We start from the raw sequence: 10,399 nt of genomic DNA on the forward strand, positions 1-10,399 counted from the left end.
GCACTTGAATGCAATTCAATTGAAGCAAAGAACTTGAAAAACCGAGAGAATCGAATTCATGTTTGTGCACAAAATCGAGTAAATGGTTTATATTTGCTGGTGCAAAGGGGTTTATTAAGGTAATTCAGCATCTCTCCCTCTATTAAAGAGAAACAAGTGGTAGTATAGCTGGAGTGGCACCACTGGGCATCAGGCATGGGGTGAGGCATGGCAGGCAAGTTCCCCATGAACAACCACAGCTGTTACAAGGATTGAACCCGCACCATTGGCATCATTCTGAACAATGCCGTAGCCATCGAGCCAACTGAACGAACCAACACCCACAAAATAATTCATGTTGGGATAATTTGGTACCAACTATTGACAACTTCCATAACATAAATATCAGAAAATGTGTACTTCACCAGAATGTCTTCACAATTTGATAACTTCCATTTGAAGCTTGTCTGGTACATCATGTGACAGAAAATGGCACACTGCAAATTGCAAAAATTCCTTCATGGTTCCTGAAGTCAGGTTCATTTTTATAATTCCTTTCATGACGTCTTCTGTGGTACCATTGCATTGAGTCAACTGATGCTTTCAAAGCTGGGAAATATGCCAAGTTACCCTGGAACATTGTTTCTCCCACAACTGAAGCTTCATCTCTAAGCCCCAAATGTTGTCATAGTATTCTATCACTATTTGGTCCAACCTACCTCTGCATTCATCTGTTGAGAGAATTTATGTTCTTCATAATATACATCATGAAAGCAAGGTCTTGATGTTCATTGGCCTGTAGTTGGTAACATCCTTCGCTGTGTCATCCATGAACAATTCGATCTCAACAAATTCAATAAAGAACTTCAACACAGCACCTGGACTTTGCCACTTAACTTCAGTGTGATATGGTATCCTACAGTGGATGCCATACTCTTCCAGTTGCCAGTACTTGGGACCTGTACCTTAAAAAATATTTATGTTTCTAATAACCATATTCAAAATGGGAACATTTTTAAAGTTTTATCACACAGGTCTTGATGGAATATGCAATGAAAACAACTGGTTTGGTTTGTTACTTTACAATTTGACCTTCGATTTACCATAACCCCAGCAGGCCACTAATGTTGCCCAAGTTGTGGCCACACTCCCAGTACTTGTCCAGTCCACCGCCAGTTTATTCAGAGCTCCCCCCAATCATTTGGAGAGACAGTTTGCTGATGTATCTCTCACAGATGCCCTTCTGCAATCATCAATTCCATGAATGGATATTGTCAGCTGGGCCACGTCTCTTACATTAATGCTTTCATAGAATCCCTACAGTTCAGAAGGGGGCCATTCAGCCCATTAAGTCTGCACCGACCCTCTGAAAGAGCACTCAGCCCAGGCCCACTCCCCTGCCCTATCCCCGAAACCCCACGCATTGATCATGGCCAATCCACCTAACCTACACAACTTTGGACTGTGGGAGGAAACCAGAGCACCCGGAGGAAACCCACGCAGACACAGGGAGAAAGTGCAAACTCCACATGGACAGTTACCCAAGGCCAGAATTGAACCCGGGTCCCTGGCACTGTGAGGCAGCAGTGCTAACCACTGTACCACAGTACCGCTTTCACCAATTACAATTCAAAGTGGAGTGAAGCACTTTGCTTTGACAAGAGTTAACTGTTGAAATTCTCAGCCAAATTTTTGGTTCTTTCAGTGATTGTGTTTCTCAAGAGGCTAACACTTGGAAGAGTGTGCTGCTTATCTGGGCACACTGGGCTGTATTCTTCCGCCCGCCACAAGATTGTCATGGGTGGGACGCGGACCATGTAATGGTCCATTGACATTGGACAGGAATTTTCAGTCACTGGGCGGGTGCAGCCGTGGAATCCCACCCACTATTTATGAAGTTTTCAGCATTCAGTTCAAAAATTCTCCCTCAGAAAATGATATTGTTAACATAGTTATCTGGTTTAGCACAGTGGGCTAAACAGCTGGCATGTAAGGCAGAACAAGGCCAGAAGCGCAGGTTCAATTCCCATACCGGCCTCCCCGAACAGACACCGGAATGTGGTGACTAGGGGCTTTTCACAGTAACTTCATTGAAGCCTACTTGTGACAAGCGATTATTATTATTAGTAATTTCATGAGCTTTCATGTAGCTTGGCTTAACTGCAGCATTGTTTACATGGCAGACATTCATAAATATTCATAGGGGAGATGCTGGCATTGTGGTAATATCACTGGAATTGAAAGCTAGTCTCAGAAAAGGTGACCTTGAAACCATTGTTGATTTATGTAAAAATCCATCGGTTCACGAACGCAGTAGGGAAGGAAATTTTCTGTCCTTATCTGATCTGGCCTACATGTGACACCTTGAGTCACAATGAAATGTTTTGTTCAAGGTCAATAGGGGATGGGAGGAACTGACTGCTTCAACGGTTTTAATCTTGTGGAATTTCAGGATGTTCTGTGGAAAACAAAATCCCCAAACCTTTCTTATGACATATAAAGCAAGTGATTGCACAGGGCATGTAGTCGGACATGAACCTATTGCAACTAAACGTGCAGATATATTAAAATATACATATCACCATCACACAATATGGTGGCACAGTGGTTAGCACTGCTGCCTCAAGGCGCCAGGGACCCGGGTTTGATTCCAGCATTGGGTGACTGGCTGTGTGGAGTTTGCACTTTCTCCCCGTGTCTGCGCAGATTTCCTCTGGGCGTTCCAGTTTCCACAGTCCAAAGATGTGCAGGTTAGGTGGATTGGCCATGCTAAAATTCCTCCTTAGTGTCCAAAGATGTGCAAGTAGGTGGGGTTATGAGGATAGGGCGAGGAAGTGGGCCTACATAGAAACATACAGAGAAAATAGAAGCAAGAGAAGGCCGTTCGGCCCTTTGAGCCCGCTCCCTCATTTACTTTGATCATGGCTGATCATCAAATTCAATAACTTGCTCCCACCTCCACCGCTCCACCCATATCCCTTGATCCCTTTAGCCCCGAGAGCTTTATCTAATTCTTTCTTGAAATCACACAACGTTTTTCGCCTCAACTACCTATTGTGGTAGTGAATTCCAGATCCACCACCCTCTGGGTGAAAAAAATTCTCCTCACCTCAGTCCTAAACGTTTTACCCCTTATCCTCAAACTATGACCTCTAATTCTGGACTCCCCACCATTGGCAAGATTCTTTCTGAATCTATCCTGTCTAATCCTGTTTGTATAAATTTCTATGAGATCCCAGATGCACTATCAATTACGACGAAACGAGAGTAGAGAGTAATCAAGGCTTTATTACACAGAGATGTGTGGCCTCCTACAGCTGCTGCCAAAATGGCTGCAGTTCGGAGAGCACACACATTTATACTCCGCCTACTGGGCGGAGCCAGCAGGCAGGGATCTACCCCCGTACCTGTGGTGCAGGGGCCTTACTGTAATACCCTTGTATGCAGTGCAGTATATACAATATCATACAACAGTGGTGACTACCACAATCCTCTCTCATTCTTCTAAACTCAGATAAATATAATCCTAACTGACTTAGTCTCTCCTCATCTGACAGCCCCGTCATCCCAGGAATCAGTCTGGTAAACTTTCACTGCACTCCCTCCATAGCAAGAATATCCTTCCTCAAATCTGCACACAATACTTGAAGTGTAGTATGACGAGGCAGCTGAGTGGTTAAGGCGATGGACTGCTGATTCATTGTGCCCTGCTGGACCGCGTGGGTTCGAATCCCATCTTTGTCGTTAATGTTCCTGTTGGATATGCGCGTAGTCTACTTAATCAGTGCGAATCCAAAATGCTGTAATTGACAGGTTTTTGGGGCAGCACGATGGCGCAGTGGTTAGCACTGCTGCCTGTGGTGCTGAGGACCCAGGTTCGATCCCAGTCCCGGGTCACTGGCTGTGCAGAGTTTGCACATTGTCCCTGTGCCTGCGTGGGTCTCACCCCCACAACCCAAAGATGTGCAGATTAGGTGGATTGGCTACGCTAAATTGCCCCTCAATTGGAAAAAAATAAAATAAAATAATGGGATACTCTAAATTTATTCTAAAAAATACTCGAACTGTGGCTTCACCATCGCCCTATACAATTGCAGTAAAACATCCCTATTCCTATACTTAAATCCCCTCGCTATGAAGGCGAATATACATACCATTTGCAATCTTTACTGCCGGCTGTATCTGCGCGCTTACTTTCAGAGACTGATGCACGAGGACACAGAGGTCTCGCTGAGTATCCACCTCTCTCAATTTATATCCATTCAAATAATAATCTGCCTCCCTATTTTTGCGCCCAAAGTGGATACCCTCACATTCATCCACATTATACTGCATCTGCCATGCAAATGCCCACTCGCTCAACCTTTCCAATTCCCGCTGAAGCATCTCTGCATCCTCCTCACAGCTCACCCTCCCACCCAACATTGTATCATGTGCAAATTTAGAGATAATACATTTAATTCCCTTGTCCAAATCATTAATGTGTAATGTAAATAATTGAGGTCTTATCACAGATCCCTGCCGTACCCAACTAGTCGCTGCCTGCCAATCGGAAAAAGACCCATTCATTCCAACTCTTTGCTTCCTGCCTAGAGGGTCGGTGCAGATTCGATAGGCCAAATGGCCTCCTTCTACACTATCGGGATTCTGTGGAATTGTTCTATGGAACAAGTATGGCAAGGGAAAATTTAATTATACAGGAGTACAGTTTTTGAGTGGGGATCAAGAATGTGCTGGGTGCCATCTGGTGACCTGAACTTTAATTTCTCCCCCTCTCTGTTTTCTGACCACCCAAAAGTACGTTTAGCATCCCATCTTTAAACACTGAAGCGTATTTTTTTACCCTTGATGGTCTGGTCTTGATTTTTCTATACTGTTACTGGTGTATTTTCCAACATTTTGCAATCTACTATAATTCTGTATTTGTAATTGATAAAATACTACTGTTGCAATGGTCACGACTATATAAATAGTAAAATAAAGATGTTTTACAGATTAAATTTAATATTATTTATGCACTGTTAGAAGGTACAGTACCACATACTGAGTAGAACACAAGATTCTTTGGACGGACTTAGCGGGCCAGTTAGACGGGGGTGCAAATCCCGCATGGGCGCTAAATTCCACGAAAGGCCAAAAACGAGATTTGCGCTGGTGAGACTTTTGATAATGATGTTCCCTGGCCCTCCCCGAGGATGCGATCAAGTTCATACCCAGAAAGGGCACAAACCTGATTTGCTTGAATTTGAATTGTTCCGACAGGGAGATGTTCGGAAAATGGATCCAAAAATGGATCAAAGATGTAGTGGCAATTTAGAGGTTAATAAATTGATGGTAAAACTGCTAGCACTGAGGCAGAGGTATACGTCCAGGCCTGGCTTGAGTTACATTGTCATTAAATGGGAATAAACATGATACCCCTGTTCAACCGGGGTGATTCTCTCAAGATCCATTGTCTTCCAGGACACTCTGATCTGACCAGCAATTAGCCCATTACAGAGTGTGATGGCCTCTTTTGTCCATAAATTGGAAGTTAATTTCATATTCATAGCATGGCCCTGTTCTATTGTGTAAGCGGGATGGACAATCAAAAGCCTAGATAGCAATGATGAATTCAAGTCTGGGCACACTAGGACAGAATCCTTGTTCGAGGGGCTGGGCGGAGATCAGGGAGAGAAAAGAATCCTGTTCGAACAGATGGGAGCAGAAAGATTTGAAAAGCCACCAGGAGAGGTCATGAAAAGCTGCCACAGAGACCAACTTTCGATAAGGGGTCTGAAGAAGATACTCCAACAGAACAATATATTCGGAAACTGCAAGGATCATTGTTGTCTGCCTGTCTAAGTGGATTAAGAACTGTATGTTCATTTTACAAGCTGTTTAATAGGAAATCATGTTTTAGGATTAAAAGACACATGTAATCTGTTCTTGCAATGATTGAAGTTTAAAAGTTTAAATATTGTTTTCTTTTATCGGAATGAAGTTTAGTTTGTAAAAACATAACCAAGCCCTATTTCTTATACAATCACTCCTAGAAGAAATCGATCTTTCCATACAGTCTTATAAAATTTTAAAATGTTGCAGTTCTGGCCCAGTATCTTAGCCACTGTTGGGATCTCACGAGACATGTGTAACAGAATCTTATTATTGCTTTTAGGTCTGTGCATGAACTCTGGAGTAGCTGTCCAGGAGGCTTAAGTGTTGAAGCATGACAGCAATGAGATTTTGGAATAAACAGCCTGAGTAAGAAGGGTGCCTATTAGCTTTGCCTATTCCTGAAGCATAAAATAATTGTGCCCGCTAACATTCCTGATATTCATGCGCGTCAATCTAATTGGCCACCAAGAGTTAACCCTTAACAATGTCAGCTGCCCACAGTCCTAGCGCCCTCCTAGACGGTGTGCCCTGGCGACGTATTTCATCCACCAGGTGAACAGTCTGAACTATGACATGCAGCTCCTGTTCATAGACCTGAGGGGTCTTTGTTACTCCTTGCAGGCATTGCCCATGTTTTACCAGTATCTGGTCAAAATCTGGAACATGGTGGCTTCACGCCGCAGTTCTCCCCCGTGAAGAGTAGTGGCTGTCATCAGGGAGTCGCTGCTCAGGAATCCGCACCTCCACCAATATCATTTTGAGTGGCTGGCGGAGAGGCTGCTGGGGTGGCCAGGATCGGGGCTGTACTGGGTGGTGGAGGAGTGGGTTGGATGACACCCCGTGAATTGGCACATCGCATGGCGGTGGGTGTCGATGCCATCCATGACCTCAAAACGGTCCTGCTCGGACCCAACGACACTCGTGGTCTCAAGGATGTGCAGGTGTGTGGTGGACACCCGTCTGAGCGGACCCCTGCTTGGACAGAATTTCACATTGGCCCCAACCCCTGAACCCCTCCTAGGGAGCCAAAGCCCCACAACCCAAGCTCTCCATGCCCTTTTGCATTGCACGTGGAGGTTTCCTGTATGGGTTGCTGCTGAACACCCTTTGCCTTGCCCAGCACATTATTCACACATGTGATGTGCCGCCATATGGGATAGGGGCAGTTCTATTCCATAAGTTGGAAGACTGTTTAGAATGGCCAATTGCCTATGCCTCAAAGACTCTCTCAGAAGCTGAGTGAAATTATACCCAAATTGAAAAGGAGGGACTTGCCATCTTCCATGGAGAGGCCATCTTCAAACGTTCCACCAATTGGTTTATGGATGGCTCATGCTGTCATGCTTCAATACTTAAGCCTCCTGGACAGCTACTCCAGAGTTTGTGCACAGACCTAAAAGCAATACCTGCTTCTGCCAGGGTGCAACATTCCGGCTATTTGCCTACAACTAGACCTTCCAACACAGGCCAGGCACGCCAAATCTGCAATGCAAAGCATTGAATTGACTTCCCTTGCCAAAGAACATGACGCCACTGCCAGTACACCAAGAAATAATCTTGGCACTGAACTTCCTTGACACCTTGCCAGTGTCATCTGGACACATAGGAAATTGGATCGAGTGAGATCCTGTATTATCCAAGGTGAAACAGATGATACAAACAGGCTGGCACCATGAGAAGACGGAACAGTTGAGGCCCTACTTAACCCGAGACAAGCTAACCTGTGAGGATGGAGTAATACTGAGGGACTCTCGAGTGGTCGTACTGCCCTCAGTGAGGGAACCCCCTTACAAGGATTACCCAGTGCCCATCCGGGAGAGGCAAAAATGAAGATGCTGGCTCGCAGTTACATCTGATGACCAGGAATAGATAAGGCTATTGGAAACATGGTACATCAATGCATTCCCTGCCAGATCCAGCAATCGTTACCTCTTTTGGCCAATCTCCAGCCCTGGGAGTGGCTGGGTGACCCATGGACCACAGTGCATGCCGACTATGCAGACCCTTTCTTTGGCGGGATGTTCCTGATCTTGGTAGACGCTCATTCCAAATGGCTACCCATACAAGAGATGGGAGCTGCAAACTCAGCGGCCACTATGGATGCCTTGTGCCGGGTATTCACCATGCACAGCCTCCCAGAAGGCATTGCGTCCGACAATGGCACCCCTTTTACTGGGGACGATTTTCAACACTTCGTTCAGACAAATGGAATCCGGCATACCAGATTGGCCCCAGATCATCCGAATCCAATAGGCTGGCGGAAAGAGCCATACAGACTCTTAAAATGCCATGAGGAAGCAATCAGACCGGCCGTTGTGCCATAGGCTAGCCAACGTTCTGTCTTCTTATGACATGACCCTCCACGCCGCCATGAGAGTCACACCGGCTGAATTTCTTGTGGGCCATCACCTCAGAACTCATTTGGACATGACATTTCCAAATTTGGTGGAGGGGTGGAGGCACATCAGGACACCCAGAGCAGGGTGATAGATCGTTCCAGGCGGGTGACCTAGTTCTAGTTTGAAATTTTGTCTTGGGGCCACTCTGGTTAGCCGGCCAGGCCATGTCCCAATCTGGACCCATATCATATGTGGTAAATGTCAATGGCAGGACTGTGCGGAAACATGTCAACCATGTGAGGAGCCGGGGAACAGTGACCCCAATTCCAGAACAGATGGGTTCGACTAGTGCCGTAGGCGTTCCCGTGGCAGTTACAGAGCAGAGGGAGCTGGGAAGTTCAGAGTCAGCACTGCCAGCAGCCCAGGTGAGAGCCGGTGAGGTGAGCAGCCCGACAGAAGAGGTGGAGTCTCCTGAACTTCGTCTTCTGCAGACAACAATTGGATTGGATTGGATTTGTTTATTGTCACGTGTACCGAGGTACAGTGAAAAGTATTTTTCTGTGAGAGGCTCAACAGATCATTAAGTACATGGGAAGAAAAGGGAATAAAAGAAAATACATAATAGGGCAACACAACATATACAATGTTGTGTTGACAAGACAAGACAATACAAGAACACCTCAAAGACAGTGGAGCCAGTCTGCGAGGACTCAAAGGGCCCCGGACAGATTGATTCTGTGATAACTCTTTTTCCCTTATGTCTCTTGACCTTGGCACTTGTTTTATAAAATGTAATAAGGGATTTAAGGGAGGAGGGATGTGGTAGCGCGGCCCCTTTAAGGGGCGAGCCTCGCGGTCCACGCAACCGGCTCTGGACCAATCGCGCTAGAGTGCATAAATCCTGACTAATAGAGAGAAAGCATGGGGAACAGGGCCGGCAGTTTGAAACCCGGAGCTGGAGAGTCTAGACCTAAGTACCATTCCTCTGTGTCTGTCTATAGTTACCTTTGCCTCCTGCTAATAAATCCAATTTGTTCTTACTGGAAGTCTCCAGTGAATTATCTCGAGCCACCACAGCTGGTCATTCCCAGGGTCTCCTGGGTGGAAGGCTTTGTGACGTGCACCAGCGGATCCTCCTCCCTCCAGGTGCTCGTGGGCCCCAGGGTTACTCCATGGGGTGGAGGGGCAGCTGGAGTGAGCTCCAGAAGGATCAACGTCATCTGGCGCTGCCAGTCCTGCTGGCCCAGCATTGTCTGAACCATACAGTTGAAGCCCTCAGCCATGGCCCTCAGGAACTGAGCCATGCTTTGGAGGTCTCCTGGCATGGATGTGACACCTTGCCCCACTGCAGACGCCACTCTTGCAGTGTTGGCCTGGCTTCCACACGTTGCTGGCACCATCTCCTGTGACAAAGGGCTTTGGGACTCCTCCGTTCAGTCTCGCAGTTGCAGGAATGTTGCTGACACCCTCTCCAGGTATTTCCGGCTCTGCCTTTGCACCTCCAGCAGCTGAGGGATGAGCGCGTCCAGAGGCACAGCACCTGGCAGGGGCAACCCTGAGTCCTGGGATGCAGAAACCCCTACTGTCTGATTCCTGGGACATTCCTGCCTCCGCCTGATGCTCATCAGAAGCAGTGTGGTGTTCATCGGATAGTGACCCAGAAGCCTGCCTGCTAAGTCTGCCCACCGAGTCGTGTGTCTCTGCGATCGTGGATGGTGCAGTGACGTTTCATCAGTGTCCTCTTCCGAGATCTCCGAGTGTTGAGGGTGGGTGGTGGGACACTGTTGGTGGATGGCCCAAGCTCTTTGGGTAATGTTCCTGCAAGGCAAGGAACATGGTATTACTACATCGCCTGGTCAAGGGTTTGAACTACACAGAACTCAAGTGTGGTGAATGTATTACTGAAGCCATTCACCATTGTGTTACATTACATTGTATTGTATTATGTTGATATCCTTGTGGGCTCTGCCTATGGCTCCGCCCCCTCAGGGGAGGTATATAGATCTGCAGCCTGTAGGTGGCACTCAGTACAGAGCAGTCGCAGGCAAGCACAGATCTAGCTGATTAAAACCACTGTTCACTTCAACTCTTCGTCTCGTGTGAATTGATGTTTGCATCATCACGTGAGACTGGTAATCTGGATCCAGGTGCAGTGGCTCCTTACTTTTTTCTCAATGCCCCTCCTCAGTCTCAGCGCAGACCCG

The sequence above is a fragment of the Scyliorhinus torazame genome, chromosome 12 (assembly GCF_047496885.1).
Source record: "Scyliorhinus torazame isolate Kashiwa2021f chromosome 12, sScyTor2.1, whole genome shotgun sequence".
NCBI classification, from domain to species: domain Eukaryota; kingdom Metazoa; phylum Chordata; class Chondrichthyes; order Carcharhiniformes; family Scyliorhinidae; genus Scyliorhinus; species Scyliorhinus torazame.